Raw genomic sequence first — 16,664 nt, 5'->3', positions numbered from 1 at the left:
AAGATAAATTCTGAAAAGTTAAGCTACAATAATGGCAACATGAATTGCTTATAGAACTGCATTGCAGTATGGTGTTGTTCAGTATGGCATCCGGTTATCCTGTAGTTTTGCGGTTCTGGTACCATGGTGAATTCTGCTGATGCAGTGCAAATTAGCTGCATGGGCCCCTGTGTCAGGCCATAAGGAGCGTTCTGTGTTGAACTGAACAACAAGTAAAGACAACAAGTGGAAACTTCATAAACCTACGTTGTTTTGATTGCACTACCGATGCTTCTCTGAGCATTAGGCTTTGCTCAGCTTCCTTTAATGAACGATCTCTTTTTGCAGACAGTATCTCCCATTTCAGGAGTTCAGTATTTGCTGTTGATCTTTCACGACTCTCTGTTTTTTTGGATATAACTGCCATGCTTCTTCTGGGATCTATTCCTGGCAAACTTTACAGTTATTGTATGCCTACAGCTCCCAAGACGCCATTGCACACGGCTACTTTGCCTCGTACAGGGCGAAGGTGAGACAGGTGCACGATGTGGCTCTCTCCCTCTCCCCGGTGCTTAAGGTAGACAGTATAACCATTTTTGAAACAAAATGTTCTTTATTTTGTTAAAGGTCTGGGTTAGTTGCCAGTAAATAAGGTAAATGGTTGGCATTTATATAGCGCCTTTATCCAAAGCGCTGTACAATTGATGCTTCTCATTCACCCATTCATACACACACTCACACACCAACAGCGATTGGCTGCCATGCAAGGCAACCAGCTCGTCAGGAGCATTTGGGGGTTAGGTGTCTTGCTCAGAGATAGATTGATACACCCAGGGTGGAATCGAAACAGCAACCCTCCGACTGCTCTTACCTCCTGAGCCAATGTCGCCAGTGTAGTTTGGTTCTCGTTTTCCAGGTATGGTAGCAGTACACATGCAATTATCTTGGATTCCAGGAGAGTTTTCTTTCAGCCCCAATCAGGACAAAGATAAAGATGAAGATGCAAAGATGAAAAAAAACTTTTTTTACTCAGATTTCAGGAAATTAATCCAAACAAGTGTCTTTCTCTTGATATGCATCCTTCAGATTTTCAGTGAATCAAATTAAGTCAAATGAGAGAATAAAAAATAAAAATGTTCTTACATACTTTCTTGCACACTGTTCTCCGTACTCTCCCTCCGAGCGCCGGGAGATGTTCTGTTACCATTAGATCTGAGCCTTTGAGCAGAACTGATGGGATGTGCAGGATAATAAATATTTCCTTTAGATTGTTTCTTTGAAGTCTCAATGATTGGTCTGGCTTCCACATAACAGTGAGCTTTGTTTTCTCCATTGTACAGAAAATGTCTCGGTATGTCATAAAACACCGCTGCTGAATCAACAACATTGCAACAACAAAACAAAAACCTGTTCATGTAATAACATAGCTTTTGCTTAATGTGATAATTATACAGCACACGGCAGTTAGACGAAGCACTGAAGCCAAAAATCAGAGGAGAGAATCAATACAGGGCCGTCACACTCTCAGCTGTGCGATGACTGAATTCCCAGGGACAAACAATATCAGATATACTGTGTTAAATCTTAAAAACAGGTCCATTTTGAGGTCAGAGATATATGTTTTTTGTTTTTTTTTCCTTGAAAAATATACCGGCATAAGCATTTAACCCCTTGAAGAGTAGACGGTGTTCTGGAACAACAACTCTTTCAATTACTAGCCGTGATTGTGACATCAGCATTAGAATGTTCATGTGTGACCTCACAGCTGAACGGGTTAACTATCCCAGATTTAATAAATAGCATAAATAATTCAACGGCTGTGTATGTTTAATTTCATTTTCATTGAACCAGACGGACCTGCTCATCTTTAGCTGGAAACATAATTCCCATAGAACAGAGAGACCGGTCTGGCTTACTTAATACATTTCTGTTCACTTGTAATTACTTTGTAGCTTGAATGATGGACATTTCGGGGAACCGCGTATTGATCACAGTGAAATTTCAGGCTAAATGGTGAATGGCTGGCATTTATATAGCGCCTTTATCCAAAGCGCTGTACAATTGATGCTTCTCATCCACCCGTTCACACCCCAACGGCAATTGGCTGCCATGCAAGGCACCGACCAGCTCGTCAGGAGCATTTGGGGGTTAGGTGTCTTGCTGTAAGCTGTAAGCGTCGACGGACTTCTGAGCTGAAGGATAGACTGCAGTAGACGTGTCTACTGTTGAAGTCTGACGGCTCTCATTGGACAACTAGCAGTGCCAGATATGGTGATGCTGTTTGCCCATTTTATCTGGCCCTGCAATGACCCTGTGGAAGCAAATGTGTTTGTGATCTTGGCCCAAACTGATTTTATTTTATTTTTTTCATGGACGTGACCATCTGAACATGAGGGGCCCCAAAGAGTTTGGGGCCCGTGTTCAGCATGATATCTCAGACCAGAGATATCGGGGGTGCTTCAAGAGATTTCTGGACCCCACGAAAATATCTCACATCGCACCCAGTCCAGGTCACCTCGACCCCGCGCAATTACAGCACAATTTTTTGAGGGTCGCAAAACGGCAGATTTTTGGTATAAAAGCTGTCGCACAAGAGCACCGTAGATGCTGCTGTTTCTACGTTTTTTCTACGTTCGTTTTTTTTTTCTCTTTTAAACCGCATCCGAACTCAACATAAATGTAAAATCAGCCGGGGCTTGTTGCGCTCCGTGCAGGTCTTCTACCTGAACAATGACACGCTGATTAAGAGCCTGTCAACCACACGCGCTCACCTTACACAACCGATACACTCACGCAATTAAGCTTTCGATTAGAGCAAAAGCAGAAATATCTCCCGAACGGAACTAGCGTCCCGTACAGAATCTCTTTGTATTATAACCCTGCATTGCTAACATCGCTATCGCCGGTTTCTTCCTCAGCGCGGGTTAGACTCTCGCTGCCTGGAGATGGCTCGATAATACGCGCGTAATGGTCCCACCTGCTGGGGCGCGGGTCTTCCGCGGGGCGGCACTAGAAGAGGAAACCATATTAACGGGCAGATCAGCCCGTGACGGCCGCGCCGCGGAGCGGGAGGACTGACAGGGGGGGAAAACGGAAAGGCGGAAGACGCGGTTCCCGGGGTTAATGACGTCTCCGTGTCCACGGGAGCCTTGAATGAAACTGCGGCGCGATGTGAAAGTGGTTCACAGCGATGGACGGAGCAGGAACGAAGGGTCCCCGCTCACACATTGTGGCGTGCGACTTGGGGCCCTTTTCAAAAAGACTCTATAAATACTCCCTTCGTGAGGACTTTCTGTTCTACAAAGCAATCCTAAAATATCCGACAGCGATACGGCGCAGGTTATGTAAAGACAACGGCGTCAGTTGATTATCGCTACCTCACGCAGTGCCTTTGAAGGTCTTCTGCATTATTTATGAAGCTGCAATTAGTATGAAGTGCGATGAAACCAAGGCTGCGCGAGATAACTTCTGATACGCACTCCGATTCACGTTTTAGAAGGTGTTCCAAAAAAAGGCGATGCTCAATGCTTACTGTATAATTACACTTCCATCCAAAGCAATGTGCGAACAAGTACATACCGAGGGATATTGGAAATAATAGAAAATAATAGAAAATATATATTTTCATAAAGTACATTGCAACAGTACAATGGGGTGACATCGGCTCTGGAGGTGAGAGCAGTCGTCTCATTGGCTCAGTCAGTAAGAGCAGTCGTCTGGCAGTCGGAGGGTTGCCGGTTCGATCCCCTGCCTGGGCTGTGCCGTACTGTCCTTGAGCAAGACACCTAACCCCCAAATGCTCCTGACGAGCTGGTGGGGGCCTTGCATGGCAGCCAATCGCTGTGTGTGTGTGTGTGTGTGTGTGTGTGTGTGTGTGTGTGTGTGTGTGTGTGTGTGTGAACAGGTGAATCAGTGATTGAGAAGCATCAATTGTAAAACGCTTTGGATAAAAGAGCTATATAAATGCCAACCATTAACAATTCTGTCATGAAGTAGCAGCAGTAGCAGTTCATAGCCATAAACAGGATGCGTAGCTCACACGGGAAAGCGTTGGCCTTTGAAAAGTTTTACCGCCTACAAGCGTATTGGACCACAAAAACATGAAAATGTTTTTTGAAATATATAATTGAATGAAATAAATGTTAAGATAAATACTGAACAGACCTCAGGGAAGCCAACATGTGCTGTCCTTGTTTGAGTCCACAGGGCCTCGGGGGGGATACAGCTCAAAGTCATTAACGTTATGGCCAGATCTTAAGATAGATATGAGGCGTGATTACCAGAGATGCAATAAAAGAACTACAACATCAAGATCAAAGTACGAGTGTGCCATGAAGGTCAAGATGCACGATACAAGTGTCACGTGAAAGTGCTGCTTAACTGGGGGTAATAATGCGGGTGTTTTTCTGAATACGTTACATTAATGGAATTTTGGCAGACGCTCTTATCCAGAGTGACATGCAGTTGATTAGGCTAAGCAGGAGACAATCCTCCCCTGGAGCAATGCAGGGTTAAGGGCCTTGCTCAAGGGCCCAACAGCTGTGCGGCTCTCATTGTGGCTACATCTGGGATCGAACTTGTGGGTCCCAGTCATGTGCCTTAACCACTATGCTACAGAGATGGAATGCATGCACACGTGTCTTCACCTTCTAGTCCTTTTGTGTTGCTCTTGTTTCTTTATTGCTGTTGTAGTTCTTTGCCCTCTCTCCTGTAATTGGGCCTTGCTCTATGCCAGGGGTCACCAACATGGTGCCCGCGGGCACCAGGTCGCCCCCAAGGACCACATGAGTCGCCCGCAGGCCTGTTCTAAAAATAGCACAACTCACTAGTGAGCTGCATCTAAAATTTAATTTTACTCTGTTGCTATTTTTTTTTATCACACTTGCATTTATATAGATTTTAAAATGACAATATCTTGAAAATATGTTTATTATACATGAAGTTTAGATAAGTTTAGGTGAACTCTGACCCTACTCTAGTTCAAAGGTCAGTATTGTGCGCGTGACAAAACAAACTGGTAGCCCTTAGTATGACTCAGTACCCATGAAGTAGCTCTCAGTTTCAAAAAGGTTGGTGACCCCTGCTCTACGCTAATCCGTAGCTTTACTGACTGGCTGTACTCACTGTGTGAACTGGACTTGATGTCCATTAACTATGGATGACTGGCGCTTCATGCAAATTGTATCTTATCTGACCATTTATGTCAGTGTTGTGAGTATGGAATATGCATTATGAAAGAGCTCCGGAATCAAGAACGCTTTGCTGTGATCCCAAAATGTCAGTGCGCTTGGGTTATTCTGATCGCACCAACATGTTGTTAAATTTGTACTTTGCCTTATGGAAAATAAGCATGCATTGAAGATTTGAACAAATGAATTTGAGCCCTATTTTAATTTCCAGCTCACTGTTAGGCCACACCCCTCATTCCACTGTAGCGTTGTGAGGTCACAATCAGGCCACACCCCCTCACTCCACTCTAGCGTTGTGAGGTCACCATCAGGCCACACCCCCTCGCTCCACTCTAGCATTGTGACATCACTCTAGTTCTATAAGGCCAGTATGGAACCACCCGACTTTCTCCCTCCGCTGTAGTTCTGTAAGGTCAGTATAGGACCACATCACTCTCTCTCTCTCCGATGAAATTCTGATATGTCATTCCCTTGGCTGAAAGGCTTACGTTTTTAGACATGAGGAGGCTCTTGTTCGGTTCCCTCACACCGGAGCAGAGCGCTAACGTCGGCCTTTCCTTGGCCAGGCAGAGAGGGTTCCAGGTCTCCAGCTGCAGCTGAGTCCAGCAGACCTAATTCAATATGCTATATTAGGCTGTGCCAGAGCCGGGCCTGTCGATATGCTTGCGAAGGCTGCAGTGAGCTGTTCTCCAGCACGGCTCTTAACTAGTGCAGCTCCTCTGCCACGGCGCACTCTGGCTGCAGAGGTGCCGATCAAACGCCCCGGCCCAGGTCTGCCTGAATAAAACCCCCGCCCGTGATTTTATCTGACCTCCCGGACTCTCCGCGTGTGAAATCCTGCCTTTGCATCGGCCGCGTTTCTTGGAGTAAGTCTCCTCAGATTCCCGAGTTCAGCATGCGTTACATCACTTATGCTATTTACAAGCAAACTTGCAGATTCCCTCCCTGCTGCAGCCAAAGTCAGACTATAACACTGTACAATCCTAAATGATTGAAATTTTTTTGTCCAATAAAATTACTGCACTATGGTCAATGTTGCGATGAGCCTGGAGGCCCTGCCTGGGGGCAACATGACTCAGGCAGTAAGAGCGTCGTCTGGCGGTCAGAGGGTTGCCGGTTCGATCCCCTGCCCGGGCTGTGTCGAAGTGTCCCTGAGCAAGACACTTAACCCCCCAAATGCTCCTGACGAGCTGGTCGGCGCCTTGCATGGCAGCCAATCGCCATCGGTGTGTGAGTGTGTGTATGAATGGGTGAATGAGAAGCATCAATTGTACAGCGCTTTGGATAAAGGCGCTATATAAATGGCAACCATTTACCATTTGCGTGTGTGGCCTGGTGCTTCTCCATGTCCTGAATGGAGCATCAGTCCCTCTTTCATCAGGGACACCCAGTATGCTCGTGGCTAAAGTGCATGACGGGGACCCGGAAGGTTGCTGGTTCAAGCCCCGGTGTAGCCACAGTAAGATCCGCACAGCTGCTGGGACCCTTGAGCAAGGCCCTTAACCCCGCATTGCTCAGTCTGGACATTTTCCTCTGACGTCTCTCGTTAACAAGACGTTTCTGTCTGCAGAACTGCTGCTCACTGGATTTTTGTTGTTGTTTTTTGCACCATTCTTTGAAAATTCTAGAGACTAGTGTGCGTGAAAATCCCAGGAGATACTCAGACCACCGCACTTTCCCCATTCTGATGGTTGATGTGAACATTAACTGAAGCTCCTGACCCGTATCTACATGATTGTATGCATTGCACTGCTGCCACACAATTGGCTGATTAGATCATCGCATGAATGAGTAGGGTGTGATAAAGTAAAAATGTTCCTAACAAAGTGCTCGGTGAGTGTACGTACGTACAGCACATTCCAGAACAATCTACTTGGATTTTGGCTCCTGTTTGTTTTCAGCATGGAGAGGCCAATGATTGATTCTGAGTTCCTGCCAGAAATTTAAAATGCCTTTGTGCCTCACCAAACTCCAGAAAAAAATAAATATAATGCGCAGGCATCCTGGCGTCCAGCTGTATTTTAAAAAATCAATTCATGGTGTAGAAAGAAATATTATTTTGTGCTTCCATGGTCAAAGTAGTAAATTATGATTTGCACATCATGTCAACCATTAAAAAAGAAAATGACCAACTTGCCCCCCACGCACAAACACACACACATACACACACACACACACACGCACACAAACACACACACGCACAAACACACACACACACACACACATACACACACGCACAAACACACACACGCACACACAAACACACACACATACACACATACACACACGCACAAACACACACACACACACGCACACAAAAACACACACACATACACACACACACACACACACACACACACGCACACAAACACACACACGCACAAACACACACACACACACGCACACACAAACACACACACATACACACATACACACACGCACAAATACACACACACACACACGCACACAAAAACACACACACATACATGCACATGCACAAACACACACACACATACACACACGCACAAACACGCACATGCACAAACACACACACACACACACGCACACACACACGCACACAAACACACACACGCACAAACACACACACACACACGCACACACACACGCACACACACACATTTTCTATTGCCGGATTCAGCACCACACACCAGGAGCATTGGACAGCACAGGGGTGCAAGACCCCATGATAAAACCTCACATTGGGCCCCACCACATTGGGCCTCACATTGGGCCCCACCACATTGGGCCCCACATTGGGCCTCACATTGGGCCCCACATTGGGCCCCACCACATTGGGCCCCACCACCACACCACGGGTGAGGGGCGGACCATCACTCATCCTCGCGTTCCTCCACTGCTTCTCACAATGTATGTAAATGGTAGGCCTTTATATAGCTCCTTTATCCAAAGCACTGTACAACTGATGCTTCTCATTCACCCATTCATACACACACTCATACACCAACGGCGATTGACTGCCATGCAAGGTACCGACCAGCTCGTCAGGAGCATTTAGGGGTTCGGTGTCTTGCTCAGGGACACTTCGACACAGCCCGGGCGGGGGGGATCGAACCGGCAACCCTCCGACTGCCGCCTGAGCCGGTGTGGTCCCCGTACGAACGCGTCTCTGTGTTTCCACGACCGAGCGGCTCCTTACTCTCGCACGGCTGTTACCCCATCGCCGAGGGCGTCTTTCTCAAATAAAAACAGACGTGAGGTTTTGAAACAATGCCGCGTAAAAACAGTAAAAATAAACGACTCTGTTTTATTACGGCTTCCCTCTGTTACCCAGGCGGGCGGAGTCTACGACGCGTAGTCCAGGGCCAACGTCTCTGTTCTCACGAATCCTTCTCAATATCCCAAGACTCTGAGAGGGCTATGCAATATACTCTGTACACAAAGTGCCAAAAAATGGTTAAGATATGCAGCATACTTTGGGAGATTTATGTCATCACTTCATGAAAAGCAGGTTAATTGCAAAATATTTCATATGCATGGAACGGACAAGCAACTGAATTCCAACATACTTTTTTAAAAATAGTTTAGTTATAGCAACCTTCAAAACACATTAGATGGAAATTTATGCATTTATGTATTTTTTAGCAAGGAATGGGCTGGCTAGGAGAGAGATGTATTTAGAGAGTTATGATTCTTTCAAACACAAATTATGGAACACAGCAATTATTATTTTGGGGGGTTCATGGAAGCTTCAGTGGTTACTGCTTATGCAGACTTCTGATTTGGATTAATTTGAAAAATTACCAATGATCTTGGTAATGTAAACTCATTCACACACTCACTCACTCACTCACACACTCACTCTCACACTCACACTCACACACTCACTCACTCACACACTCACTCTCACACTCACACTCACTCACTCACTCACTCTCACACTCACTCACTCACTCACTCACTCTCACACTCACTCACTCACTCACTCACTCTCACACTCACTCACTCAATCACTCACTCACTCACACACTCACTCACTCACACACTCACTCACTCACTCACACACTCACTCACACACTCACTCACTCACTCACTCACTCACTCACTCACTCTCACACTCACACTCACACTCACTCACTCACTCACTCACTCACTCACACACTCACTCACACACTCACTCACTCACTCACTCACTCACTCACTCACACACTCACTCACTCACTCGCTCACTCAATTATTCATCAATTTCCTCACCCACTGACTTTCCATTTTTGTATAGTTTGAGAATGTACTTCATATTTAATTTCTATTGAAGAGGTTGCTAACCCGACCATCTTTAATATCTCAGCCAGCAACCAAAGCTTGAGCACAAGTCACCTTCGTCTATTGTTTTGGCAAAACCCATGAAGTGCAGAAATGACGGGTGATGACTAGAGAGTCCTCTCAGCATTGTAAAGATTTGAGTTGAAATAACCCACGTGACATAGATGTGAAATCCACCATTTTGGCCTCGAAATAGGAGTTTGAATTGACCAAAATGTTTCCAACTGACACTATGAAGAGATAAACAGCTCCAGTGTGTGGGATATTATTTCTCATACTCACCATGCTATTTTCCACCATGTGCGCAAGCTTTCATACTTTGACCATGAAAGAGGTTACAAAATAATTTAAGAAATACTGAAATTATATGAAAATACCCTGTGGAAATTAAACATTAGCGTTCAAGACAGCTTCTCTAATTAATTTGGATTGTGTATGTAATGGTAAGTGAAATTGATTCTACACTTTGAAAAAATACTTTCATGTCATTAGGGTATCCATTCATTTAATGATTGTTAAGCAACACATACTGGGAAAAAAAACCTGGTAACATCAAAGAACATGTTTTCTTTTAATCCTCATGAAAATGGTTGGCAGAGGAGGAATATGTATCTTTTAACAATTTCCTTCTTCCAGAAAACGGGCCCTGTCTGCTGTGATACGATGATTAATGGACACATCAATCTAAATTTAAATCAGGCCAAACAATAATGAGGTTTCTGTTAATATCGGAATTGGGCCATGTAGTCTCGAAATTTCCAATTTTTCACAATTCCCCGGAGTGCCGTCGCACATTCGCAAATGTCCAAGAAAATGAAGGCAATTCTCCGTCATCTGCCAAGTCCTCTGGGCGTTCGTTGGTAATGACGAAATTAGAGATGCTTGTTAGAGATCGCGCCGAGATTCGCGCTCGCCCTGAAAACCGCCATCGAGGTTGAGATATGATGACATAACGCGCTTACAGTATTTCATATTTCCCTGTCCATGACGCCCCCGACCTCTCTCCCTAGTGCAAAAAGAGCAAAACACCAGAAGAGCTGTATTTTAAATCGTAGCGTTGTGCTATCACAGACCGAGATAACTACAACGGATATTTGAATGTGTTGATGCATGTGTATCATACGTCGCCCACCTCCAGATATTAGCCACACCAATGAGTAACGCGTTAAAGGGAAAACGTGGCGCCACATGACTAAGCGGTCTGGCAGGATCGCGGCATGCGAAAAAAAATCGTTACAGGAAGTTTCGTCTTTTCAGCCCTCTTGGTTGGCAGCTAATGAGGGATCCACTCAATCACGGACCGTGCGCGACGCCAAACCGGCCCAGGTAACGAGATGGGAGAGAAGAGAAACGTGGACATGCGGGAAACCTGAGAGTGTAGCAGAGCCGGCCCAGGGGCAGAGCTGGCCTGTCATAGCGCAGTCTGTACGCATTTGGACAGGGGTACAGTTTCTGTTCTTCTGGCACTTCTCTCAAGCACACTGAACATAAAATCGCCGTCGGTGTGTGAGTGTGTGTATGAATGGGTGAATGAGAAGCATCAATTGTACAGCGCTTTGGATAAAGGCTCTATATAAATTCCAACCATTTACCAAAATGAAATTTCAGACCATTTACGTCCATATCGAGTGATCTGCGCAGGACTGAGATCCCTTTTTACACGTAGTCCCCACCATTTTTAGGACAGCCAATTGGACAGTTGGCTTTTCAGATGGTGAGAAACAGAGCATTATTACATGACATTATTGGCATTTGGCAGATGCTCTTATCCAGAGCGATGTACAGTTGATTAGACTAAGCAGGAGACAATCCTCCCCTGGAGCAATGCAGGGTTAAGGGCCTTGCTCAAGGGCCCAACGGCTGTGCGGATCTTATTGCAGCTACACGGGGATTAGAACCACCGACCTCGCGTGTCCCAGTCATTTACCCTAACCACTACGCTACAGGCCACCGCAGAGCGTCATGTGTAGGAGAATGCAGAATGAAAAGTGAGTCCATTTTAAAGACATGCTACAATTCAGCATTGACAAAAAATATATTTATTTTAGTGCAAACAGACTGCGGTGTTACTTGTCAGCATTCAGTAAACAATGTTTTTCATAAATGTGGCCAAAGTTAGTACATATGGGTGCGGGTTAGGGTCACTCCTGGGGCCCTGTGGGGGCCCTGCACCCACACACCCCTGCCACAAGTCCGCTTCTGCGGTTACACTGTGGAAGGAGAACAACCTCCCAATATAATTCATGTTTGCAGTCATAAAATTAACATTTAGCTTCCCCTTCATTGCAGGGACTGGCTTTGATAATGGCCTTTTCTACTGCGGGTGGAATGAACCTGTAAAATATGCAGGGGCCAATCAGCCGCCCCCCCCCCGTTCGGTAAATTGTCATCACAATACGCCGAAGCCAGTGTTAGTCTTGGAAATGATTTCACAAGCGCAATGGATTTTGTGTGGCTGGGTTAGTAAATTTTTAAAAAGTAGCTCAAATTCAACTGCTTGTGCGGGCACCGCAGAAACCGTCCCGTTGTTATCCGCGTGAGGAAGTGCGTTCGGGACGTTTGGGTGTGGATCTGGCGTAGACGCGGCTTCAGAACCCCTCATGAAAGCTCTGGGGGGTTTGATTGGCTGTTTCTTCACTGACAATCCACCACCGCCGCCTCGCCGCATTACGCATTCCCTTTAATCCACATCTAAGTGCAGCCTCTTCGCAGACGTTTGGAAAAGGTAATTTTAATGAGAACCAGAGAATCGAAAAAGGAGCTTTGCTATCCTTTATTCTTGATTCTTTGTTATTGCTTTTTTTTCATTATTATTATTTATTATTATTATTATTATTATTGTTGCATTATTTCTATTTTTGTATTATTGAGAAATGTCAGTGATGTCTGGGTAGAATGATACCATGGCTAAGGCAAATTGCGGTCACAAAACACGCGATTAGAATGAGTTCTTCACCGAACATTCCAGTGCTGATGCAACAACCACTGCTGGTGAACGGAACGCCGCGGAGTTCTAGAATCCAGACGGAAAGAGAGAGCGAGAGAGAGAGAGAAAAAAGAGAGAAGAAGATTGACTATTCTTGAAAGATTGGTCTTTGAAGCGCTGTGCAGAAAGCACTGGAGCCTGGAAGGACCAGGACAAACAGCCCCTGTGACATCACAGAAGGCTTTGTGACTTTGCCGCTGTCACACTCAGTGCTCTTAGCTCTTTCTGTCTCCTGCCTTGTTTTCGTGTCTCTTGTCCCGGTTAGCCTTCCCTAGTTTTAATTCATTCGTCCAGTTCACCTGTATCTCATTACCTGTTCCCCTGCAGATCAGTCACCCTGCGTATTCAAAGGTACAAAGGTTGTGATTGGTTCCCCGGTCCTGACTCCAGGTTCTGAGCTATAGGGGTCGGTAATGGGAAGAAAAAATAAATTAAAAATCACTCATAATAATCATCCTCCACGTCATTGTGATCATTACATTAATAATCAAAATGTGCCTGATGTACAGGGGCGATATTGGCTCAGGCAGTAAGGGCAGTCGTCTCATTGGCTCAGGCTGTAAGAGCAGTCGTCTGGCAGTCGGAGGGTTGCCGGTTCGATCCCCCACCCAGGCTGTGTCGAAGTGTCTCTGAGCAAGACACCTAACCCTCTGACGAGCTGGTTGGTGCCTTGCATGGCAGCCAATCTCCGTCGGTGTGTGAGTGTGAGTGTGAGTGTGAGTGTGAGTGTGAGTGTGAGTGTGTGTATGAATGGGTGAATGGGAAGCATCAATTGTACAGCACTTTGGATAAAGGCGCTATATAAATGCCCACCATTTACCATTTACCATTTACCATGTACACTTAAGGCTCTGCCTTTGTTCCCCGCCGCCATCGGTAGCCCTTCAGTGGGACTACGGTGGGACGTAACGAGAGCTGAACTCTGTTTCAAAAGACCGCTGTGCACTCCGAGACCTCTCATTCGGCAACCGCGGCTCTTACCGCAGGCGGCCGCGTTCCACGCGGGCTCACGGGGGGGGGGGACGGAAAAAACGCCGTAACTCTGTGCAGTGCGGTCTGAAATCTCGCCCCGATTCCTCTCGCGCCGTACCTGCTGTACAGTTTAAAGCGACGCGTTTTTCTTCTCAGTCCGTGTTTGCCGCGACAGAGCAACACGGTGCTGAATATCTCCGGAAACGTCTTGGAAAAAATGTATGCCAAATCACAACTTTTTATTTCCATTGAAAAGCAACGGGGCAGTCAAAAATAAATAGACTTGTAAAATTGAGCTGTGATATGGTTCCTCTCAGGGTTGACTGGGACAAAGGCGGCGTTTGACATGAGTCACATTTCGGCTCCCAGTTCTCATTCGTTGAGAATAATAATGTTTTCCATTTCATTTGTGGGTGCATTTTTCAGGACAATACACACACACACACACACACACAAAGGCACTTGTTGATCTCCAGTCTAAAATCCACAGGGGGTCTGTGATTTTGTTCCAGTATCTTGCCAGTGGAAAAAAAAAAAGAAAAAACCTTTAAAAACTTTGTCTGCTTAGCAAACAATGTGATATAATTGGAACTGGAAGCAGTGCCTCCTGCCAACAAGACAGCCTGTATCATTTCTAGACATCAGAGACCATCTTGAAAATAATGAAATAATGTATTTATTTATTTTTTACATATGATTTGAGAAAGGTCACTTGCTTTCACCGCTGTGTTGCGCTGTCGAGGATTGAATCCCAACCTGGCTGACAGTCCCACCGGAAGGTGCATAATTTCCTGTAGCATTCACTGAAGCCCTTCTGGGGTGCGGACAGTTTTGCCCTTGTCACAAATGGATCAAACTGACACCTCTGGCTGGTTTGGCACAGTCCCACGCCCAGCTGCACATTAACCCTTTGAGGTGTGAGGTGAGAAACAGGTGACGTTGAGAACATTCTTTTTTTTTCAAGTTGGTTTTATATTCGGAGACCACCAGAAATCCTTTTTGTTTTTAAATATATTTTTTAGGCCTTTTTCAGCTTTATTGGACAGTATAGTATAGAGAGACAGGAAGATTGGGAGCGAGAGAGGGAAAGACATGCGACAAATGTCAGACGGTCGGATTCGAACCGCCGATGTCGCGGCTCACAATGAGCATGCGGTCAGTGCTCTACAGGCTGCGCCACCGAGACACCCCAACGTTGAGAACATTCTAATGCTGATGTCACAATCGCTAATGGGGATAGAAAGCAATCGAGTTCTAGAACACCGACTTGGAATTAAAAAAAAAAAACCATTCCAGAACATGCACTTGAAGTTTGCTGCAGATGTGGCCATGTGCGCTAATTAGCTGCGCAATTGTGAATTCATAGTATTGTCTTGCTGCATTGTCATGGCTTCTAAATGATTGTGGTAATAATTAAGGGGCTAAAGTCTTCCATTTAAGGCAGTGCTATGCGCATTCACCCTGCAGTAGCTGACAAATGCACACGTTTCTATACCCGCGGTTTGGAAACAGATGGGAGATGTATTGCTCCTCGGCTTAGTGGCAAATAAGCTGCAATGCGTGGCTGCGGGCTACGTGAGCTTCCGCAGGTATTGGTATGTCTCCCGTCATTAAGAACTGTAGCAATCCTACTTTTCAGGACCGTTGTGTTGCTCTATAATCCCAGTTCGGAAAGGCACAAGGGAAAAAAGTGTCTGCATTGGATGCCTGAGTCAGTCTGAGCTGCTGGGCGGCGGCAAACATCAAGCAAAATGGATATCTGAAAAAGCCAATATCTGCGAATCCGTTCTGCAAACAGTGGCCTCCGGCCTGCGTCCCGCAGAGGGGCCAGGCTTCTCCACATCGTTGTGTGTGTGCGGTCGCTCGAGCCCAGGTCCAGTATTGTCTCCCCGGCACTGACTCCACACACACACACCCACAGTGACAACAGCCGAGTTCTTACCAGTGGCATGTCGCCTACGTGTTGCCAGGGGTTGCGTAAGACATACGTCATAAGGTTAACGTGACTGCGAGCTGGAAGCCGCGATTTAAACGTGGACGTGGACGTATAGGACGGCGACGCGCTGGCTCCATTGAGTGAAAGACACTGAGGCATTCACTGCACTACGTGGGAGGCCTACGTGGTTAAGGTACACGACTGGGACCCGCAAGGTCGGTGGTTCGATCCCCAGCGTAGCCACAATAAGATCCGCACAGCCGTTGGGCCCTTGAGCAAGGCCCGTAACCCTGCATTGCTCCAGGGGAGGATTGTCTCCTGCTTAGTCTAATCAACTGTACGTCGCTCTGAATAAGAGTGTCTGCCAAATGGCAGTAATGTAATGTTACCCTACACTCTCTGTGGCCTGATTCCATAGGGGAGCCGTTTTTAGTTCTTTATGGAACCCTCTGTCATGAAGTGTGAGAACTCCAATTTCGCCTGACAAAGAACCCTTTACATGCTTGAGTATCTCCCCATTTGTTTACACGAGCTTCAAAATTACATACCCAAAATAAAATAGCAACTATTCTTGAACACTTTTTGACTACAGGCATAATCCTGGCATTTTCTTAAAAGTAAGCCTTTGGGATTTCTTCCCCAAGAGTCAGAATTACTCTAAGTATTACTAAATCAAAGTAGCATCAGACACAGTGGAAGTGGAAGAAATCTTTTCCCAGTGAAAAGATTTTCTGTTTTTGAATGGTTACAGAATATGGTAGTGGTGCCTGGCGCGTTTAGAAACACCGTGAAGCCACAGCCAAAACACTGAACAAATTTGATTACTATTTCACCAAAAATGAACAGTCTGCTTTATTTTTTAAGCAACACTCAGTGAGCACTTTATTACTTGTTTATTTGACTTATTGTTTTGACTTAATAAGTCGTCTACTTAGAGGTTTGAGGTGTTGTGTGTTCAGAGATGCTCTTGTGCATACCACTGTTGTAATGCGTTGTTAAGGAGTTAACTAGATAGGGTTCATCTATGGAATCACAGGGTTCCCACTAGAACCCTTCTGGGAGTGTATATGCCCTGCTTATTAATCTGTGTATCGGTTGCATCTAAACAGTTATTTCTGTCTCCCCAGATTGTCCCACGGCAGGGTCTTCTGTGGACGCATGGTCTGAAGCTATCATTTCCGTATAACTTTTTTCTTTTTCTGACAATGAGCGAACCTGACAATGGTGCTTCAGAACGAAACTTTAGTACTGAAACTGTAATTGTGGTGCAAAATTCGCTTTCCACATTTTTGAACATTCG

Source organism: Conger conger, chromosome 9 (assembly GCF_963514075.1).
Source record: "Conger conger chromosome 9, fConCon1.1, whole genome shotgun sequence".
Classification (NCBI taxonomy): Eukaryota; Metazoa; Chordata; class Actinopteri; order Anguilliformes; family Congridae; genus Conger; species Conger conger.
The sequence above is the reverse complement of the archived record's forward strand: the minus strand, read 5'-3'. Positions refer to the sequence as shown.